This window comes from Homarus americanus, unplaced genomic scaffold, assembly GCF_018991925.1.
Source record: "Homarus americanus isolate GMGI-L3 unplaced genomic scaffold, GMGI_Hamer_2.0 scaffold55499, whole genome shotgun sequence".
NCBI lineage: Eukaryota > Metazoa > Arthropoda > Malacostraca > Decapoda > Nephropidae > Homarus > Homarus americanus.
In genome coordinates, this window is record NW_024716387.1 from 33,587 (window position 1) to 55,239 (window position 21,653).

Sequence of the window (21,653 nt, forward strand, 5' to 3'; positions counted from 1 at the left end):
GTTACGAAAAAGACAAAGTGAAATATCATATTTCAGTATGTTGATGTACAAAACATTTTCTTCTTTATTCTATGATAAAACAAGTCTAACAAGCATTATTACAACATATATTATTATTATTTTCTATACAATCGGGAATTAGTCACTACTACATCCGGGTTGAGAGTGTTACACAACCTCGGGAGCTGGTGTAAGTTACTTGCGTTAACTTACGGAGTTCGATGTCAAATATTGGTTTTGAGTATACCATCTGTGTTTTGAGTATACCATCTGTGTTTTGAGTATGCCATCTGTGTTTTGAGTATACCGATCTGAGACTGTAAGTCCAGTTACGGGGTAAACAAAGACATACAGTCCCATAAATGTTTTTGAGTATCCGGCCCCAGGAGAATTGACCCAGAGGAATGCGAGTTCAGTATAGCTGGATATGACTCATTTACGATCCTTTCTCAAAAAACTTGCAAGAGGGGTGTGGTTATCTATGCTAGGCAAGACCTTAGAGTCAGCCAGGTGAGAGTACAGGGAGAGGATGTTTTTGAAGAGTCCAAATGGTGTAAAATTAAATTACTTATCGTCAGGTGTATCTACAGATCCCCAAACTGTGGCCCACTAAATCAAAGGAACTTAAGAGCCTTAATAGACACTGCAGCAATGCTCAACCCTAGCCACCTCCATATCATGTGTACTTTAACTATGGCGACACAGACTGGAAAAACGAGTTCACCCGAAATGACTTGAATAACCCTGTTACTCGTTTTTTAGAAACTCTGAGAGATAATTTTCTGTTCCATCATGTTAGAGACCCGATACATTACAGAGGGGAGCAAACACCCAAGCCACTAGACCTCATCATAACAAATGAGGAGGGTATGGTGGCCAAACTGGAACATCTTGCCCCAGTTGGCACCAGTCACCACATAGTGTTGTCATTCAGATTTAACTGTTACCTAGTTCAAGATAAGGCCAGGCCAAGGTGCAAATATTACAAGGGAAATTACAATGGGATGAGGGAAGAGATGAGGGGAATCCACTGGCCCAACTCATTGAGGCACAAGAACACATACACTACGCTGAATATCATAACTAGTAAAGTGACCCATTTGATCTATAAATATATACCCAAGACCAAACCCATTGCCTCTAGGAATATGAGGGGGTCCCTACACATGAACCATGAGGCGGTCGATAAAGTTAAGAAGAAAACTCAGAATTCAAGACGTAGGTTGGGTCATGCGAGAGCAGGACAGGAGGATGTATGCAAGAGCCAGAAAACAAGCAAAGGTAGGTGTAGAAGGGCTGAAAAGGAGTTCCAGAGGCTGGTTGCAAGTGAGGTCAAGACAAATCCAAAGGCGTTTTACCGCTATGCAAAGTCGAAATTAAAAATGCGAGTAGGAGTATCAGACCTGAGGCTTGAAGATGGTAGTCACGCAGATTCTGACTAGGATAAAGCCGAGACATTGAACAGCTTCTTTTCCTCGGTGTTCACAGGAGAGGATGCGATTAACCTTCCTGCGTTTGGTGACAAACGGTTCGACACAGCAGTGACCCACATTATGTTCACAGAAGAGGGTATTAGAAATAAACTGTCAAAGCTGAAGGTCCATAAGAGTCCTGGCCCTGACATTGTGCATCCCAGAGTGCTAAGAGAGTTGTGCAACAAGCTTGCCGAGCCCCTAAAGATCCTGTTTTGTAAATGCCTGGATGAACAAAAGGTCCCCAGTGATTGGAAAGTGGTTTATGCGAGTCCTATACTCAAGAAGGGTGATCGTCACTCCACGAACAACTATAGAGGGGTGAGCCTGACCAGCATAATATGTAAAATACTTGAGAGTACTATCAGAGATGCCGTAATGGAACAGCTACTACAAAACAACCTTGTAGAGGATTGCCAACATGGTTTTATGCCGGGGCATTCCTGCTTAACACAATTGCTCAAAGTATTGGATATTGGACCCATATTCTGGAACGGGGTGGTAATATCGATAACATATACCTAGATTTTGCCAAGGCTTTCAACAGTGTACCCCATGAAAGGCTGAAAATCAAACTGGAAGGGTACGGTATTTGGGGAAATATCCTAGCGTGGATAGAAGACTTTCTATATGACTGCAAGCAGTGTGTGGTGATTAATGGCACTAAATCATTATCTGTACCTGTCACAAAAGGGGTACCACAGGGCAGTGCTAATTACTTATCAACTATTGGTTTCCAAGGAATGATTTAGGCATTTATGTGTTATTCTGAAAGTACTTATTGTATCTCCCTGTGAATGGTGTTAGGCACAGTTTCAGTCATTGAGAGAGCACAAATACAAAATAAAAGTCTCTGTGGCAGTGGTGCCTTAACAGCTTGCTTGCCAATTTGTATTCACTCTAAGTATTTACAACCTGTTCCGCAGTCACTGATGACACTATCAACTGATTTAACTAAAGGCACAGTACTACACTACCTGGTTGACCTTTGGGTGGCTAATCACAGCAGTGACCACAACTCCGTAAAAAAAAAAAAAATTGTCTTATGACAAAGATTTTGTGGTTGTAGGCCTCTTGACCTGGGCTGTACCTCCAACTCAGTGGAGATTGAGTTTTAAAAAATACAATCGCATCTAGCATTAAAAAATCCTTTATCGGTTTGCACATCACTAAGACGATTCCGATGATCTTATGTAATTACTGTCAAATTGCTGCTGCTCATCAACGAAGGCCCGAGTTTTAATCAGGCTAACTACAGTCCTAGAATCAGCTTCCTGATCCATACTAAATAAATTAGGACAACTCATCCTTGACCAATGTTGTATCTTATGTCACCAATCAGATACATTTTTACATCTTAATTTATAAGAAATATTCAACATACCTTTGAGATTCCATCACCTTGAATCACACAATCAGATACAACCTTGCATCTTAACTTAGGAGAAATATTCAACATACTTTACATTTGAGACTACAGACCAGAGAGCTAAAACGTGAAGACATCTTGGTGCACAAGTGACGGCTTCTGCCCAGCCAACACCAGTAATGGTTGTCATGCTCGACCTTATGCCTCCCTCCAACCTGTTGAGAGAAGAGATGGTGACTTTCAACTTTTAATGATCTCATTATGTATCTAAGTTAGGTTAGTTTAGGGTTTTTTTTTTTGCATGTGTGTGTGTGAGAAAGATAAACAAAGAGAGAGAGAGCATCAAAATACCCAAAACATGATATAAGCAACACATACAGCATCAACTGTGCACGACCCAAGACACTCAGCATGATATGTGATACCTGGAAGTACACCATTTCACACACAGGAGGTGGATGATTGATGGGATGATATGGCACATGACACAGTAACAATCATACACACAGTAGATTACTCACAGTGCCTGACTCACTACGAATCATACTGTGCTCGACTCACTATCACTCATACAGCGCTCGACTCACTATCACTCATACAGCTCTTGACTCACCACTAATCATACTGTGCTCGACTCATACAGCACATTACTCATTACCAATCATACCTGGTAAAAAAACACAGGTGGTGTTGTCACGACCACGGTCTTACACGTCAGTTAGCACCAAAATCAAATGATTCATATTACGCTCAATAGCCCACAAAACATATAACTCGGCTTTCGTTGAGTCCTCCATCTGAGGAGTCCGTTTTCTTATCACTTCAAGACACCTCAGTCCTCCGTTATCCCATTTTCTCTGACTTATTGAAACCAACCTCTCTATAAAATGAATTTGAGTGTGAGAGAGAACACCCTTGTTTTGAGTCAACCTAGATATGTCTGTTTACAGTGGGAACATTCAAGATCCATTGTGAGTGGGGTAGAACGCCTCAACTGTCCTTATCGTTAGTAAAACGTGTCAAGTGAGTGAGTGTCGAGTTTGCCAGCTAGTGGCGTATTTTATGTCGTCCGTGGGGGTATCCATGAGTTTCTGATCGCGCCTGAAGTTATATCATTTTGTTGCCCCGACATCAGAGAATCTGATGTTTATAGTTTAGTTAGTGGCAGTTGTCTATTTGAGAAAGTCATTAATTTCCTGAACTATTCTGTCAACTGGTATAATCTCCAAGATGTAGCGCCTCCCCGTGAATAGCTCCTTGTTCGCCTCAGGCCTTTGCTTGCAGAATTAATGTTATCGACGTGTATAATCCACCTTTTCCTGGCAAGCTCAACCTCTGATTAGATTATATGAATAGACATAGGAAATTACCCTGATCAAGAACACTGGAGTTCATAACTAAGTTTACAGTGATCCAAAATGGTAGAGAAGTTATGTTGTTGGTAAGATCGACCCTTCTGGTATGAATACGGAGGCCCAAGCTGCCCCGCTGGTGCACGTATATACCTCTACACGAGGGAGAATCACGCATTTGTGACTCTTCCTCAACGTCTTCAGGTATGTTAACGTGTGTTCCCCGCCGCCTATTAATTCAGTTTAACTTGGTCAATTTTGTGAATATCAGTGTTCAGGTGTTAACATAGTGAATTCTGTGCCAATTAAGTCAAGTAACGTAGAGATTTAGATATCGTCTGAACCGTTGCCAGACGTATGTTTTGTATAGTTGAAGTTAGGCATTTAGGCATTCGTGACTCTTCCTCAACGTCTCTCCAGTGTGTTGAGCTGAATACTCATCGGCTAACGTGGGTCGGTAACCGGGTTGGACGATGCCGTTAATTCGACAGGATTAAACTGGGAAGTCCGTTTCCTGCAAATCAGGCACCAGCTCCCTGGGCGTGTGTCTGTCTACAACCGACCCCTAACAGCGATCTTCATTTGTTGTAGAGACCAGCGTTACCCTGGAGCACTCCTCACAGTTACATGGGCCTAAGTATTATTGTATCTTGTTTGGGGGATAACTAGCCGAAATATAGTATCCCAGGTTAAGTATTGAACCACTGAATGAGAGTTAAAAGTGCCATGTTGTTCCTTGAGAATTAACAGGAGGTATTGTATGTTGCGATAATTGTGGAGTTGTCCAGTGTGCTATGTATTCATCGGTAGTGACCATGAAATGATAATCTGAGAGTATAATGATATAACCAAGAAGTGAAGAGTTAATTTGCTACTTGGTAAGGTAAGACCTGAGGGTCCAGTGATATCTGGTGTATACCCAGTACTGAATATCATTTGGCAGAGTGATAATACCACAATTGTCGATTGAAGTAATAAGTATTTGGAGGTATTTAATGAGGTAATAAGTTCTTGAAGTGTTTGATGACTTAATAAATAAATTGCAGTTCTGTTTTGTCTGAGTGAATCTAAGATGCATCTTATCCAATCACTGTGTTAATAAATATTGAATTAGTAATCTACGAGTATCACCACTTTATCCTTTCCCACATTGGTTCTCAGAAAATAACTAACTCACAAGCCTAGAAGCTCGCTACCTAACAGTTAACTAAGATATGTTATATTATAGAAAAATCCTGGGTGGTGGCAGGTCTACCGTTGTAAGTATAATAAGTGTGGTAATAAGAAAGACATGGTTTCCCAGGTTAATCCATGGTTTAGAATATAACTAGAACAAAATAAATGGAAGAGATTATAATATATGAACGAAAATGAAAAGAAAGAACATTGACTTGGAAAATATAAGCAAGAGAAGCATAAGAGTTACTTATATAAGAATATATAAGAATAGAAGGTATATAGAGATAAAGAACATGTAAGAATATAAGCAAGAATATATAAGAATAAGTATATATGTAAAGAATTGAAGAAGGATAAGTATATAAAACAGGTTACTCATTGGAAAGAATGCTACAACGAACATATAAGTATATGAATAAATAGAATACTAACAGAAAAGAATATCTGAATGGTAAATTATTAAAAGAGAAAACTCGGCCCGTTACACCTGAACCTGGCTGATGCCAAGTCTGAGGGCCAGGTTTCTCCCTCAAGAGGATCCTGACTCCTGGAACCACTGGACAAACAAGCATGCTGGTCCAAAAACATCCTTCCCAGAATAGACTTCTGACCCCGTCCTAAAGGTCGGGGAAAGATGGTCAGATTCAGTTGATTCCAGTTGATAGGTGACTCTCTTTATGGTTGAGTTCTGAAGAAGTGAAACCTAAACCTAGGATGTGGAAGAAATTAAAAAAATAATCCAGTGCAGATTAAGTGGCACATATCCTTCCTTTGCTTGTATAAAACTTCAGTCTATCCTAAGGTGTTTCCTCACTCTTCTTCTGCTACAGTACAGTAAAGTCTTATGTTCTAGTCAAGTTTCTCCCACATATACATTACTTGAGAATAGTTTTAATTCATATCACCAGCCTTCCCACCCTCACTGTAATACTCTTCAATTATGTCTCCAGCAGTCTTCCCTCTCAATTAACTTTAGTCCAATCTTCCCTCACTCTGACCATAACATAGCATACAGCTCACAGGTGGGGAAAGTTGATAATCTCCCAGTAATTTAAACAGATGCAAAGAAAAATATCGAAACCAATTCTATCAGGCATTTGTATATTTAAACCAGCATATACTGTATAGTGAAAGGTTCTGCTCTTCCTGTAGCCACATAGGATCTTGGGGTCGGTAGGCAAGCCCAGGATAAAGGAGCTTACTGGTAAGGTTAACCTACCATAAGCGCGTACTGCACCAGGTACTATCATTCACTGTAAATGACCCATGGAAATGCATAAATTGTAACCCCTCAAAAATATTATGCATGTATAGTTTGACCCCAATTTTTTACATAAAAATTTGATCATTAAGACTTAACTATACTTTAAGATACAGTAAACGGTAATTTCATGAAGTTACTTTGTGATTTTATCTCTTACATAATTATTGAAGTAATATCCTCACTTTAGTAAAGTTATTAACACCACAGTGTTAACTCTCACTTCTGTGTCATGGGAAAATAGGCAGACGTTCTGGAACGTAACCCGGGGCTTAAGGGTTAAGACATTTTGGGTTAGTATTTTCATTATAGAAAAGTATCTCGGCTTTTATAATGGAAGTCTATGGGAAAATTTATCTGATTTACTAAAGGTTTTTCAGGAACAGAACTCTCTTATAAACTGGGGAATGCCTGTAGAACCATCCTAATATTCAAAGTACCAGAAAATAGTAATTAATTACTATCTAGTCCTTTAGGTCCAGTTAACTTCAGATCTCCTTCACTTGCACGTCCAGCCCACTTTAGTCTAGTTCACATCAGGTCCAGCTCAATTCAGATCCACTTTAAACAGTGATGGAGAAAGTACCTGGAAGTATTACTTAAAATAAAGTACAGTACTACACTGTTGCTTTGTACAAATTAAAATTTGTATAAAGTAGCTTTCTTCAAAACTACTTAAAAACAAAACAAAAGTTAAATTAATTGAAGTGAAACACACAAGTAGAAAAAGTAAAAAAGAAAGTAGTATTTGTAAGGTATCAAAATTGATAAACAATGATTTATGCAAAGCTTAAAGTTATTAATATAATTAAGAGAGAAAATATGAGACTGAGCGGCATTATGTATTTACAATCAACTTTGGGTTAAATTTTTTTGTTTTTCTGTAATAACTAATCTTCACGTTTCTTGTGGCACTCCTGAGCTGGAATATCAGTTCAGCACAGGTGTTAAAATGATTTTATTCTTTTACTTTATATACAGGTAACTCGTTTTACGTGCGTTTGATTTAAGCGTTTTTGGAACAACGCGATTGTTCAGTTAATACCAAAAGCTAATTTAAACGCACCTATTTTTTAAATAACGCGCTCAAGACAGTTTAAATTTGCATCGTGTATTCACCTGGTCGTCTGGCAGTGGAGTCGCGTGTGATGCCTGGTGAGGTACTTGTAAGTTATGACTATAAAGTTGCAGTCATATCAACATCAACAATTTTATATTATTAATAATAATAATTATAATAATGTAATAATAAAGATAATTACTTCTAATGGTGAAGATAATGAAGTATTCTGTACAAAAACTTTGACCACGTCCAGCAAGCTTCCCGGGTATCACTTTCTCAGTTCACACCAGCACTACTACTTCTCTGTGCTCCAATTTGCATTGTGTTTATCACGTACCTTTTTAGTGTTAAACGCCGTTTCCCCCATTGACCATGTCTGTAAAACACCCATCTGCCTCTGGGACGCCTAAAGCTAAAAAGGCACGAAAAACAATCACAATGGACGTGAAATTAAATGTGATCACCGGCCTTCAGAGAGGAGTATGTGTGTGTTGGCCGCATGCTTGGTTTAAGTGAGAGCACTGTTCGTACCCTGTGTGGTATATGATGGTTCCCTTAACCTGTACCATTTACATGTATTCTTATGGGAAATTTATGTTTAATTTAAGAAGTTTTTAATTAAGCGGTGGTTTTCAAGAACGTGACCCCCGCGTAAAACGAGAGGTGGGTGTACTCTAAACATAAATACTTTGACACTAATATACAAACACAAAAAGACCAAGTTAGGGACTTAATTACAGGTACTCCACCGATTTTCCGGCAACGGATGGTCCGGCACCTCTTTTAACCAGGACAAAATTCCCTTGACCTCCAGATTAGTTTACTGGGCTGCCCACAGATGGCATTACGTGTTAACCGCGCTCGCTTTGTTTATTCTGCAGTTGCTGGTGGTAGCTTCTTGATTTTGTGTAATTCTCAGCTTGTTTTGGACATATTTAACCCCAGCTATGGCTTCAAAGGCAAGTACAAGTGTCAGTGGTGGTGTAAAGCGTAAACACCAGTCCACATCGATACAAGATAAGGTGGAACTCTTGAGAAAACTCGACCGTAGTGTTTCGGTGTGACGGGTGTGTGATCAGTATGGTATTGGTTCGTCAACTGTGTGTGATATAAAGAAGCAAAGAGAAAAAGTAACGAGATTCTATGCAGAAAGTGATTCCAAGAAGCAAGTGTGCATTAGAAAAACATTGAAAGACAGTAAGAGTACTGAACATGATAGAGTGATGAGTTTCTAGCAGCCATGGTGCTTTAAAAATACCGGGGGGAAGGGGTGTATACCAAGTGGTTCAAAGGTGTATTGCTTAATTATTATATATGACCTCTGTTAATCCGGCAAAACGGATGGTCCGGAAAGGCTCAGGAACCAAAGGTGCCGGAAAATTGGTGGTGTACCTGTATTACTAGTGTAGAAGATAAAGAACAAGATACAGTAAACTAAAGCAATAAATGAGACAACTCCAACAATCAGTGCAGGAAGTATTAAATAACTTACAAGAAATAGTTACACAGTGATAACGTGGCACCTGGGGCTGACTAACATAACATGTCACGAGAACAATTGCAAATAAACAAACACAATGACAATCGCATTATAAAGAACCTGAGGTGGAGGAGGGAAGGAGAGACAGTGAGAAATGTGGGACTTCATACTGTATAGGTGTTGCACATCACAAGTGTAGCTTTAAGTAATACTAGTAACCCCGAGAGAACAAAATCCTGAATGAAACAAGAATGACACCAGTCTAGTTAATAAGACTGGACTTAAATGCATAGGTGGATACAGAACAGGCAGACATCCTGGGGTTGAGAAGATGTGTTTACCAGGTTATCACTCACCATCCAGAAAGGACAGGTGGTGGTGTACTACTGTGTCATGGAGCACCTGACAATAACCAGTAATGATGAGCGAATGAAACTAAATCGTCCAAATTTACTTTTGGTGTGAACTAATAGCAGAGAACAAAAAGCAAGGTGACAGTAGGTGTGTGTTATAAGGCTGACTCAACCTCACAGGGAGAAGTGGCAGACTCCAATGTCATCCAGAACAGACAGTAGACTGGGTGACTCTTACCATACAAGCTGAGGAGCATACCTTGACCTTCAAGACACAACACATGAAGGAACCTACTAGAGAAAAAACATTCTGGATATACTCTTGACAACATAGGTAGCAATGGTGGACAAAGTCCACATCAGGGAAAAATTAACTCTGGCCAACAACCACCTGACCCTTGCTTTATGTCAACTCACTATATGCACAAATTCTTGAGAAAATTCTGAGGGACACAATCTTCCAACACCTAACCGAGTAGTCTGATCAATGTATCACACGGTTCCATAGAGAATATCCTGTTTGACACACTTATTCAATTTCCTTGAAATGGTAACACATTACATGGACCAAGGTCTACCAGTGGATGAGTAGTACAGTCACTGTCAAAATTTTGATACCCGTGGTGAAACGGAGTCTCTGAACTGACTTATCCTGACTGTTTTCTGATGCAAGTGTGCTGTTTTATCTTATTTGGGGTCAAGCAAACCTTTGATCTCGGGCGTAATACGTGGACTTATCTAAGGCACTTGACAAAGTCCCAATTCACAGGTAGTCTCTAAAATCCAGCCACATAGAATCATAGGCCAAATTTTGAAGTGCATTAACAACAGGTTCAATGACAAGACACAAAGGGTGGTCATAAATGGAGTACATTCAGAATGGAAAACATTTCTCAGTAGTATAGCACAAAGTTTTATTCTTGAATCCAACCTGTTGAGATCTACATAAATGACATGAAATTATATCAAGACATATTGTTAGGTTTGTGGATGACATGAAGATATTTGGGAAGATTGCAAGTCAAGACGATGTTGCAACCATGCAAAAAGATCTGCACAAGCTGTTCAAATGGTCTTTAGACTAGCAAAAGACCTTTAACAACACAAAATGCAAGACTCTGCATGTAGGATGCAACAACCTAAATCACCACCATTCTGTTAGTAACACTTTCCTGGATACTGTCGATAAGGAGAAAGATATTGGTGTTGTCATAGATCAGTCACTGATGGAGGCAGAACAAGTGGAGGCAATAGTGACAAAAAAAAAATCAAGATTTGGGAATTATAAAGCATAGCCTTCAAATACAAAGATATGAAAATGCTCCTTTAACTGTACAGATCTCAAGTATGTCCCAGTCTGGATTACTGAATACAGGGCATGTAAACACTACCTTCAAAAAGACCCAACATCATTAGAAAAGGTGCAACATGGTGACTAAAATAATTCCTGAACTATGTCATCTCGGTTATCCAAATAAACTGAGGGCCTGAGGACTAACAACCCTTCAGACAAGACACAATAAGGCACAACTCATACACATTCAAAATTTTAAAAGGGATGGAAAACATGAATCCCGGCCATTCTTTTTAGATTTCACGCACCAATACAATGGAGCATGACTCTAAGCTTACAAAATTATCATGCAGAATGACAACGAAATGTTTCTTCACACAGAGACTAGTAAACCAATCAGCAGGAACAGACAGTACTGTGCTTTAAAATAGCCCTAGACAAGACTATCAACAACAAAGGAGGAATCCTACAGAGACCTTTCCTCACCATTCTCGGTCCAGAACTGTTTTTGTTGTACATAAACGACATAGTCCACGCCAGCACACTCATAAAATACAACTTATTTGCAGACGATAGTAATTTCTATGCCAGCAACTCAGACCTCCATTCCTTGATGAGAACTATGAACACTGATTTGACTAAAGTCAGGACCTGGGTAATATGTAATAAACTGACCTTAAACCTTGAGAAAACCCACTATACGATCTTTCACAGGAGGAAAAACTTACCCCCAGACTTGGACCCCCTGTACCTTGGTAATACAGTCCTCAAACGCGAACAAAATACTAAATTCCTCGGAGTTATTGTTGATGAGAAAATTAACTGGAGAAACCACATACAAGCCATTCACAGTAAAGTCAATAAACAGTGCGGTTTCATGTATCACACTCGACAGTCACTCACTCTCACAGCAATGAAAGAAATCTATCATGATCTTGTTTACCAACACCTGATACACTGTCACACACTATAGGGGGTTTCTGGCTCTTCAAAAACACAATCTCTGGTTACTGCACAAAAGAGAGTTGTACGGACAATGACCTACTTGAAAAAACAGATCACACAAACGAAAAATTTGCTAAATTGAAAATGTTAAAATTCAAAGATATTAACACCTACTGCTGTGCCCTCTTTGTTTAAAAATCTATCAATCACTTGCTTGACAGTAATTACTTCCAGTTCCGGAATAAACAGAGATACAACTTAAGGCACCCAGAGCTACTAAGACCACCCCCCATGCGCTCCTCTCAGTCCCAGACCTCCATAAAATATCACGGTGTGAAAGAACTTACCCCCACCCATCCGAGCAAAGACTACACTCCCTTCCTTTAAATCATCTCTTAAAAAATATATACAATATTGTCAAAGTAATAATATGTCTTGTAATACCTACTACAGCTCCTCCCCGACTTACGACCTGCCTCAGTCGTTCCAAAATGTTGTCAAATTACGTTTTTTCAAGTCCCAACGTCAGTACACAGGCAAAATTTTTGTTTGTAATTCACTTTAAAATGACTGGCAAGCTCATTTGAGTTTTGTGGTGTTGAGAAGAGAATGAGACACCCATTTTAGATTTTCTATGTACAGTCGGCCCTTAACATTCGCGGGGGTTAGGTAACAGAGATACCCGTGAATGTTAAAAATCCGTATACTATTGCTGCCCCCCCTAAATAATCCCTGGCCCCCCATGTCCTTATTTACCGTATATACCTGTGTGTAGTTCGAGTTTTTAAGACCAAATTATTTGGCAAAAATTGGGGGTCGACCTCTAAACGGGTAATAGTTTCGTTAGGTTGAAAAATATTTACCAGTAACTACCAGTAAACAATGGAAATGATGCACCAACACACCACCAGCTGTGAGTGTCGGTACAGTTGCCAGGGCAGATCTCTTGCGAGCCCAAAGTAGCCAAATCCATGGTATGGTAGCACAGGACGATGTAAAACAAAGTATTCATTTATTAAAGTTAATTTATAGATACTGGACATAAATTTTTGTTCATTACATTTGAAACATCAATCTTTGTTAATTAAATTTGAACCAAGAGAAAACTACGATACTGGATTTTCATTAAAATATTACATCACAAGTATATTTTACCTTAACTGTTGTATTACAATAATATTCTATCCTAATTGATTTGAATAAATACTACGATACCATATTTCTGAATATTTTCATTAAAATCCATCCAAATCATTTTCCTTGCCATCGGCAGCACCAAACAGCTTCTCCCAGTCCTCTCCTTGAACAGGGCTAGAGGGTACGTGTTTTTCGAATCGTTTTCAATTAAAAAAATGTTACATCACACGTATATTTTACCTAAACTGTGCCTGAATGAATATATTCTTGGAAATAAATAGTAATTTTGCTGAAACGTGATGTATTTCAATGTAAAATAGGATAAAATACATGACGAAAACAAAAGACTTCACCTAACCTTCCAATGTTCAAGAGATGTTACTCGTTTTTTAATAGTTTTCGGTTAAAATACTGTTATATTACAATGATATTATATTCATACTGTGCTTGATATAATACATTCACGGAAATGTAATATTTTTGCAACTACAATGCTGATGTCAACACAAGTGTGGTTACAGCGAGACTGACTAAGTGAGGGAGAGCTATGCGTGTGTGTGTGAGGTTGCAGGAGCGGGCGGTGTCCCGTGTTCGGTACCGCGAGCGAGTTGAATGGCGCGCGATTTGAATGTACTTCAATTACTTCAATGTACAGAATATTCCTCTGGCGGGGCAATCCGCGTATTTGCGAATCCGTGAATGCTAAACCCGCGTATGTGAAGGGCCGACTGTATTATTTAAGCATTTTAGACTTACGACCTGGATTTGGGTTCGTAACCCCGTCTAAGTCGGGGAGGAGCTATATATTTACAATACCAGCTTTTATTGTACCATCAAAACCGTTTTATCGGAAATTATCATTGCAATAAACATACAGCCACTCCTCGACTTATGATGGGGTTAGGAAACCAAATCCAGGTTGTAAGTCGAATTGGTTGTAAGTAAAAAATGCGAAGATGATACATAGAAAATCTAAAATGGGTGTCTCTTTTTCTTCTCAGCACCACAAAACTCTCACTTTAAAGCATGCCAGCCATTTTAAATGGAATTACAATTTTTTTTGTCAGTATACAGTGCAATCACAAACGCCGGGACTCGAAAATATGCAATTTAAAAAAAATTTGGTACGACTGGGGTGGTCGTATGTCTGGGTGGTCGTAAGTCGAGTAGGTCGTAAGTCGAGGAGTAGCTGTGTTTGCCAACTAGACATAATCCTGACAGCTCTGTCCTCTTGTTCAACCTTACTACTGTACAACCCATGTTGTACTGCTCCCCCATTATACTTATGTTCTTCAATTTCACTGTAATTTATGGACACACACACACACACACACACACACACACACACACACACACACACACACACACACACACACACACACACACACACACACACACACACACACACACACACACACACACACACACACACACACACACACACACACACACACACACACACACACACACACACACACACACACACACACACACACACACACACACACACACACACACACACACACACACACACACACACACACACACACACACACACACACACACACACACACACACACACACACACACACACACACACACACACACACACACACACACACACACACACACACACACACACACACACACACACACACACACACACACACACACACACACACACACACACACACACACACACACACACACACACACACACACACACACACACACACACACACACACACACACACACACACACACACACACACACACACACACACACACACACACACACACACACACACACACACACACACACACACACACACACACACACACACACACACACACACACACACACACACACACACACACACACACACACACACACACACACACACACACACACACACACACACACACACACACACACACACACACACACACACACACACACACACACACACACACACACACACACACACACACACACACACACACACACACACACACACACACACACACACACACACACACACACACACACACACACACACACACACACACACACACACACACACACACACACACACACACACACACACACACACACACACACACACACACACACACACACACACACACACACACACACACACACACACACACACACATGTGCTCCTCTCAGTCCCAGACCTCCATAAAATATCACGGTGTGAAAGAACTTACCCCCACCCATCCGAGCAAAGACTACACTCCCTACCTTTAAATCATCTCTTAAAAAATATAACAGTTTTGTCTAAGTATTAATATTTCTTGCAATACCTACTACAGCTCCTCCCCGACTTACGACCTGCCTCAGTCGTTCCAAAATGTTGTCAAATTACGTTTTTTCGAGTCCCAATGTCAGTACAGACAAAATTTTTGCTTGTAATTCACTTTAAAATGGCTGGCAAGCTTAAAGTTGAGAGTTTTGTGATGTTGAGAAGAAAAAGAGACACCCATTTTAGATTTTCTATGTATTATTTAAGCATTTTAGACTTACGACCTGGATTTGGGTCCATAACCCCGTCTAAGTCGGGGAGGAGCTGTATATTTACAATACCAGCTTTTATTGTACCATCAAAACCGTTTTATCGGAAATTATCATTGCAATAAACATACAGCCACTGCTGACTTACGATGGGGTTAGGGACCCAAATCCAGGTTGCAAGTCGAATTGGTCATAAGTAAAAAATGTGATGATACATAGAAAATCTAAAATGGGTGTCTCTTTTTCTTCTCAGCACCACAAAACTCTCACTTTAAGCATGCCAGAAATTTAAAATGGAATTACAAAATTTTTTTTTGTCAGTATACAGTGCAATCACTAACGTCGGGACTCGAAAAGATGTAATTTGAAAAAATTTGGTACGACTGGGGCGGTCGTATGTCCGGGTGGTCGTAAGTCGAGGAGTAGCTGTATTTGCCAACTAGACATAATCCTGACAGCTCTGTCCTCTTGTTCAACCTTACATCCGTACAACCCATACTGTACTGCTCCCCCATTATACTTATGTTCTTCAATTTCACTGTAATTTATGTATACTGTATAGGGTAATATATATATATATATATATATATATATATATATATATATATATATATATATATATATATATATATATATATATATATATATATATATATATATATATATATATATATATATATATATATATATATATATACTTTTACTTTTACTTTTATCCTCTTCGCCACTGATCGGCTTGTTAGCCGCTTGGGCGATCGGTCACGTCTCTTTTCCTTTATATTCTTCACCAAAAGGTCGGCTCGCTAGCCGCCCGGGCGATCGGTCACGTCTCTGTCACGCACTGTTGGCAAATACTGGGCATGTACCGGCTCCTGAATGTACCTGAACCCGCTCCAGTGTTGGTCAAGTCTTCTCTTGAAAGAGCTCACACTCGGTGCCGTCACAACACTCTCTGGTAGATTGTTCCAAGAGTTTACAACCCTCACTCCGAAAAAGTTTGCCCTCACGGTTTTCTGGACTTGCGGCTTCTTCAATCTTGAGCTGTGACCCCTTGTGGGGCGAGCGTCCGCCAGCTCCAAGTAAGGACACTCAACTGAGTAGTGCCCCCTGAGATGCTTATAAACCTCAACTAGGTCCCCCTTGCCCGTCTGTAGTATAAGCTAGGCAAGTTCAGGCGCTCCAATCTCTCAGGGTAGCTGAGGTGCCGAAGTGCAGGCACCAGTTTGGTGGCCCTCCTTTGAACATTTTCAACCAACTGACAGTCCCTAGCATATCTCGGGGACCAGATGGGGTGACAGTACTCCAGATGGGGAAGCACTTCACTCCTGAAGATCGTCACGAGGGACGGACCGTCTAGATATCTGAACGACCTTCTTATAAGACCCAATAATTTATTTGCCTGATTTACCTTCTTCTCACAATGGCCCGAGAACTTCAGCTCATTGTCAACATACACACCTAGGTCCTTCTCACACACAGTCTCAACTAGTACATTTTCTTCATCCCGTTGGGACATATGGTACGCCTCCTTACCGTTGGTACGCCCCAGGTGCATCCTCTTACACTTCGTGACATTGAATCTCAGCAGCCATTCCTTCGACCATTCCTGGAGCCCACAGAGGTCCTTCTGCAGCTCTTCACAGTCCGCTTGGTTCTTAATTTCCCGAAATAACTTGCCAACATCGGCAAACATTTGTATGGAGGAGTGTACAACGTCAGGCATATCATTTATGAAACAAACAAACAACAGCAGGCCCAATACACTACCCTGCGGTACCCCACTTGTTACAGGTACAGATGACGATTTCGTGCCATTAATCACCACACATTGCTTGCGGTCATGTAGAAAGTCTTCTATCCACGCTAGGACATTTCCCCGAATTCCGTACCCTTCCAGTTTGATTTTCAGCCTTTCGTGGGGTACACTGTCGAAAGCCTTGGCAAAATCTAGGTAAATATTGTCGATATTACCACCCCGTTCTAGAATATGGGTCCAAATATCCAATACCTTGAGCAATTGTGTCAAGCAAGAGCGCCCCGGCATAAAACCGTGTTGGCAATCTTTTACAAGGTTGTTTCGTAGTAGATGTTCCATCGCTGCATCTCTGATAATGCTCTCAAGTACCTTACATATTATGCTGGTCAGGCTCACCGGTCTATAGTTGTTCGTGGAGTGACTATCGCCCTTCTTGAAGATAGGACTCACATAAGCCACTTTCCATTCACTGGGGACCATTTGTTCATCCAGGCATTTACAAAACAGAATCTTCAGGGGCTCTGCAAGCTCGTTGCACAGCTCCCTTAGCACTCTAGGATGCACCATGTCAGGTCCAGGACTCTTATGGACCTTTAGCCTGGACAGTTTATTTCTAATACCCTCTTCTGTGAACACAATGTGGGTCAGTGCTGTGTCGAACCGTCTGTCCTCAAACGCAGGAAGGTTAGTTGCATCCTCTCTTGTGAACACTGAGGTATATTGAAGTGATAACCGTGGTAACATTATGAGATGTTCTTATTACCACCATGTTATTGTACTATTCCAGATGATACTAAATGTTACATAATATTTCCTTGAGATAAATGTATAGTATATTACTATAATCAGGTGCAGCTCAGGTTCTCAACTGGCTCAGCCATGTTAATATTGTTATTATTATCCACTCTGGATCTGTGTTTTTCTGGCTAATAAACTGTTTCAATTCAATTCAATGACCACCTCTAGTGGGTGGCCAAAAGGTTAATTTTGAGTCAAGTTTAAGCAATAACTAATCTTGACATTTGTTTTTATACCTGATGTTACACAAGTGCTTGTATACTTAACACTAACACTTTTACACTAAAACACATTCAAATATTTATACAAAACACACACACACTTTTAAACAAACACAAATGCATATAAACACACACTCTCTCTTTTATAAACATTTACATAAATGCACACTTTCAGAGGAATACACGATTGTGTATTTTAAATCTATATTCTTAATCAGCATATAAAAGAGCATCTTTGTATGAAATTTAAACAAAATCTATGCCATGCCCTCATGTACTCAAACACAAGATAAGGGGTCAGGAATTTTGATTGGGAATACTGTTACTGGATGTTTTCTTTTCTGGAAAGTGAACGATAAAATGCTTAAATTATAAAGTTAGCCGATATTCTTGAGAAAAGGCATACAGTATAAAGAGGATTTATAATTTACTGGCACAGTGTAATTCATGTTTTAAATACTACAGTACTGTACAGTACATAAACACAAGCATTAGATAACATGATGTTAAGTAACAGAATATCTGTATAAGTCTCACCTCCCACAGGTCGGAGGTGTTTCATCAGTTGCTGTTGATGGCATCACATACAAGTGTGTCCCACAGGTCAGAGGTGTTTCATCAGTTGCTGTTGATGGCATCACATACAAGTGTGTCCCACAGGTCAGAGGTGTTTCATCAGTTGCTGTTGATGGCATCACATACAAGTGTGTCCCACAGGTCAGAGGTGTTTCATCAGTTTGTTTAGTTGAGTCTTAGCTTGTCATACCGAGATGTGTTGTTGGTCCTTGAAACTTCCTGGAAATAAGAAAAATAACTATGTACTGTATAATACACAACACTGCACTGTAAAACTATTATATTATAGGCAGGGGTTATTTGACCAGTATCCGGCTTAATAACCACAGGTTATTTGACTGGGATTTAAAATAAAACAGTATTTTTGGCCACAGAAAATTCTACAAATTATTTTATTTATAATTTCCAAGTACAGGTTGTACCTCTCTAGTCCGGCAACGTCGGGACCTGACCGGTGCCGGACCATGGAAATTCACCCTTTTCCTGGATAGATAGTGACTTGTGCTTATGCCTGGAAGCACTAGCACCACTTTCTCTGCGTCATGGTCTCTTTGAAGACATATTGAAGGGTTAAATGTTGTATAGTACCTTCTCAAATTTCGTGAGTTTTTAATTCTTAATGTATTTTATTGGAACACACAAAAAAATAAATAAATAAAAATTTTGACGGCGGAAACTTAAATTTCGACGGGTTTGAACGGCCCGCCAACGTGCAGACGACGTGCATAATCGTGTAAACAGAGTCATTTCTCTTATGTACAAAAGATTCATTATTGTTTATTACTGAATGTCTTTTTTATTGTATTAATGTTTATGTGTGCAAAATGAGCAATACAATTCATTAATAATACGTAGAATATTAAAACACACGAGGAAATGACAAAGCATTGTTTTCGTTGATTACAAAACCAGTGACTGACTGGTTCTACATATAAAACTGAAGAAAATAAGACCTTGGTTGTAGCTGTAGTAAAATTAATATGGTTGTTTTAAGTAATGTTATTTAATGTTAATAAATGGAACAATAGAAGTAGCTAACGATAATGGTAAAGAAAAAGAGAGATCGCATATGTAAGTGCGCATGCGCACACGTGAAAACCTATCGTCATTACTTTACATAAGAATATGAAAGCAACACTTATTTACTGTTCATATATATTTTAATTAATGTTTCTGAATTTGTTTTTATTAAATTAATGTACGTGTGCAAAATTAACAATACAATTTATTAATAATACGTGGAATATTAGAGGAGACGAGACGGCTGCCGGCATTGTTTATGTTAAAGCTTACGAAACCAGTAACTGATTGGTTCTACATATAAAACTGAAGAAAATAAGACCCTGAGTTTAGCTGTAGTAAAATTAATGTAAAAAATTAATATGGTTGCTTGAAGTAACTGTAATGTTATTTAATGTTAATAAATGGAACAATATAAGTAGCTAACCATTAATGGTAAAAAAAAAAAAAAGTGAGACTGCTCGTATGTAAGTGTGCACATGTGAAAATATATCGTCATTACTCTACATAAGAATATGAAAGCAACACTTATTTACTGCCTCATATATATTGAAGGGTTAAATGTTGTACTCTGTATAGACAAGCAGAGAGAGAGAGAGAGAGAGAGCAACCGAACTGCCGGATATAAACAAACCTTAATTTCTCGCTGCTTTTTTTTTAAGGGGATTAGCCCACCAGGGCATAGGTCACTGACCCACATTGGGGCCTGAGGGGCAAAAATTTAATACTCCTGTAATAATAATAATAATTCAGATTAGTAAAAAAAAAAAAAAACTGCCTATCTACCTATTGGACAAACTAAAATCGTTCCGGACCACAGAATGCCGGACTATAGAGCGGTACAACCTGTAGTAGTAATTTTTAAAAAGTAAACACCCAAAAATGTTACTCGAGTACAATACTCAAGTAACATTTATTTTGTTACTTTACAACTCTGTCTAAAAGCCACAAATCATCAACCAACCAAACTTAACCTAACAAACCAAACAAACTAACCAGCCAAACTTAACCCGACCAACCAAACTTAACCTAACAAACCAAACCCAACCTAACCTAACCATCTTACAATACCTTACCTTCAAGTATGACAAAGTTTGATATATTAGGTTTGGTTTATGTTAAATATAAGACATTAACACTGAATTAAGTACGTCACCAAATTACCCAATTTCATGGTAATAAACTAATAATAAAGTTTTAGTTAGTTAAGGTAAACAAGAATAAACTATATAAATATTTTCATCATAAATAACAAAAAAATATGTGCTAAACAAACTTACTGATATAATTATTGAGTTATATAAAATGTTAACATATAATTTAGAGGTTGCTCTTACCTACTGAGGCGACGCAGGGAGGACGAGGGTTAATCTCTTATTTCACCAGGTCATCTCGCCACGGGGAGGACGAGGGATCATCTCCTCTCATTTCACCACAGGGAGGACGAGGGTTCATCTCTCATTTCACCAGGTCATCTCACCATTGCCACTTCATAATTATCACCAACAGCTTCTTCAATATCTCCTACATCATCATCATCATCATCATCAAGCCTGAAATCATAGTACCATTTAATTGATTGAAAAAGCCGAAGAATTGATGGTGTTTGCATCACAGAACTAGCCATAAATTTACCTTTAAATAGTTAATAAACACGAGCTAACGAACATAAAATCTATTAAAAAATAGAGAGTATCACCTTGAATGTTCTCTTCTTTGACGAGGCAGCGTATTGGTGCAAAAGGTAAAGGTGTAGATAACGGCTACCACCAGAAGGACTTGTCTGAATTGGTTGAAATTTTTCTACACACTAACATCATAATGGTATTATTACACTTTTG

General features: G+C 39.2%; 1 long non-coding RNA gene across 5 annotated transcripts; it reads right to left on the reverse strand.

Moving 5' to 3' along the window:
• Positions 1-2,499: 2,499 nt before the first annotated feature.
• LOC121858134 lies at positions 2,500-21,189 on the reverse strand. Of its 5 annotated transcripts, XR_006087362.1 has the most exons (5): positions 21,150-21,189; positions 18,754-19,011; positions 7,095-7,219; positions 5,860-6,081; positions 2,500-3,056 (listed from the first exon to the last, which is right to left on the reverse strand). It is a non-coding gene; the product is annotated as an uncharacterized LOC121858134 (long non-coding RNA). The 5 variants fall into 5 exon arrangements; XR_006087364.1 differs by lacking the exon at positions 7,095-7,219; XR_006087363.1 differs by lacking the exon at positions 5,860-6,081.
• Between the last annotated feature and the right edge of the window lie 464 nt (positions 21,190-21,653).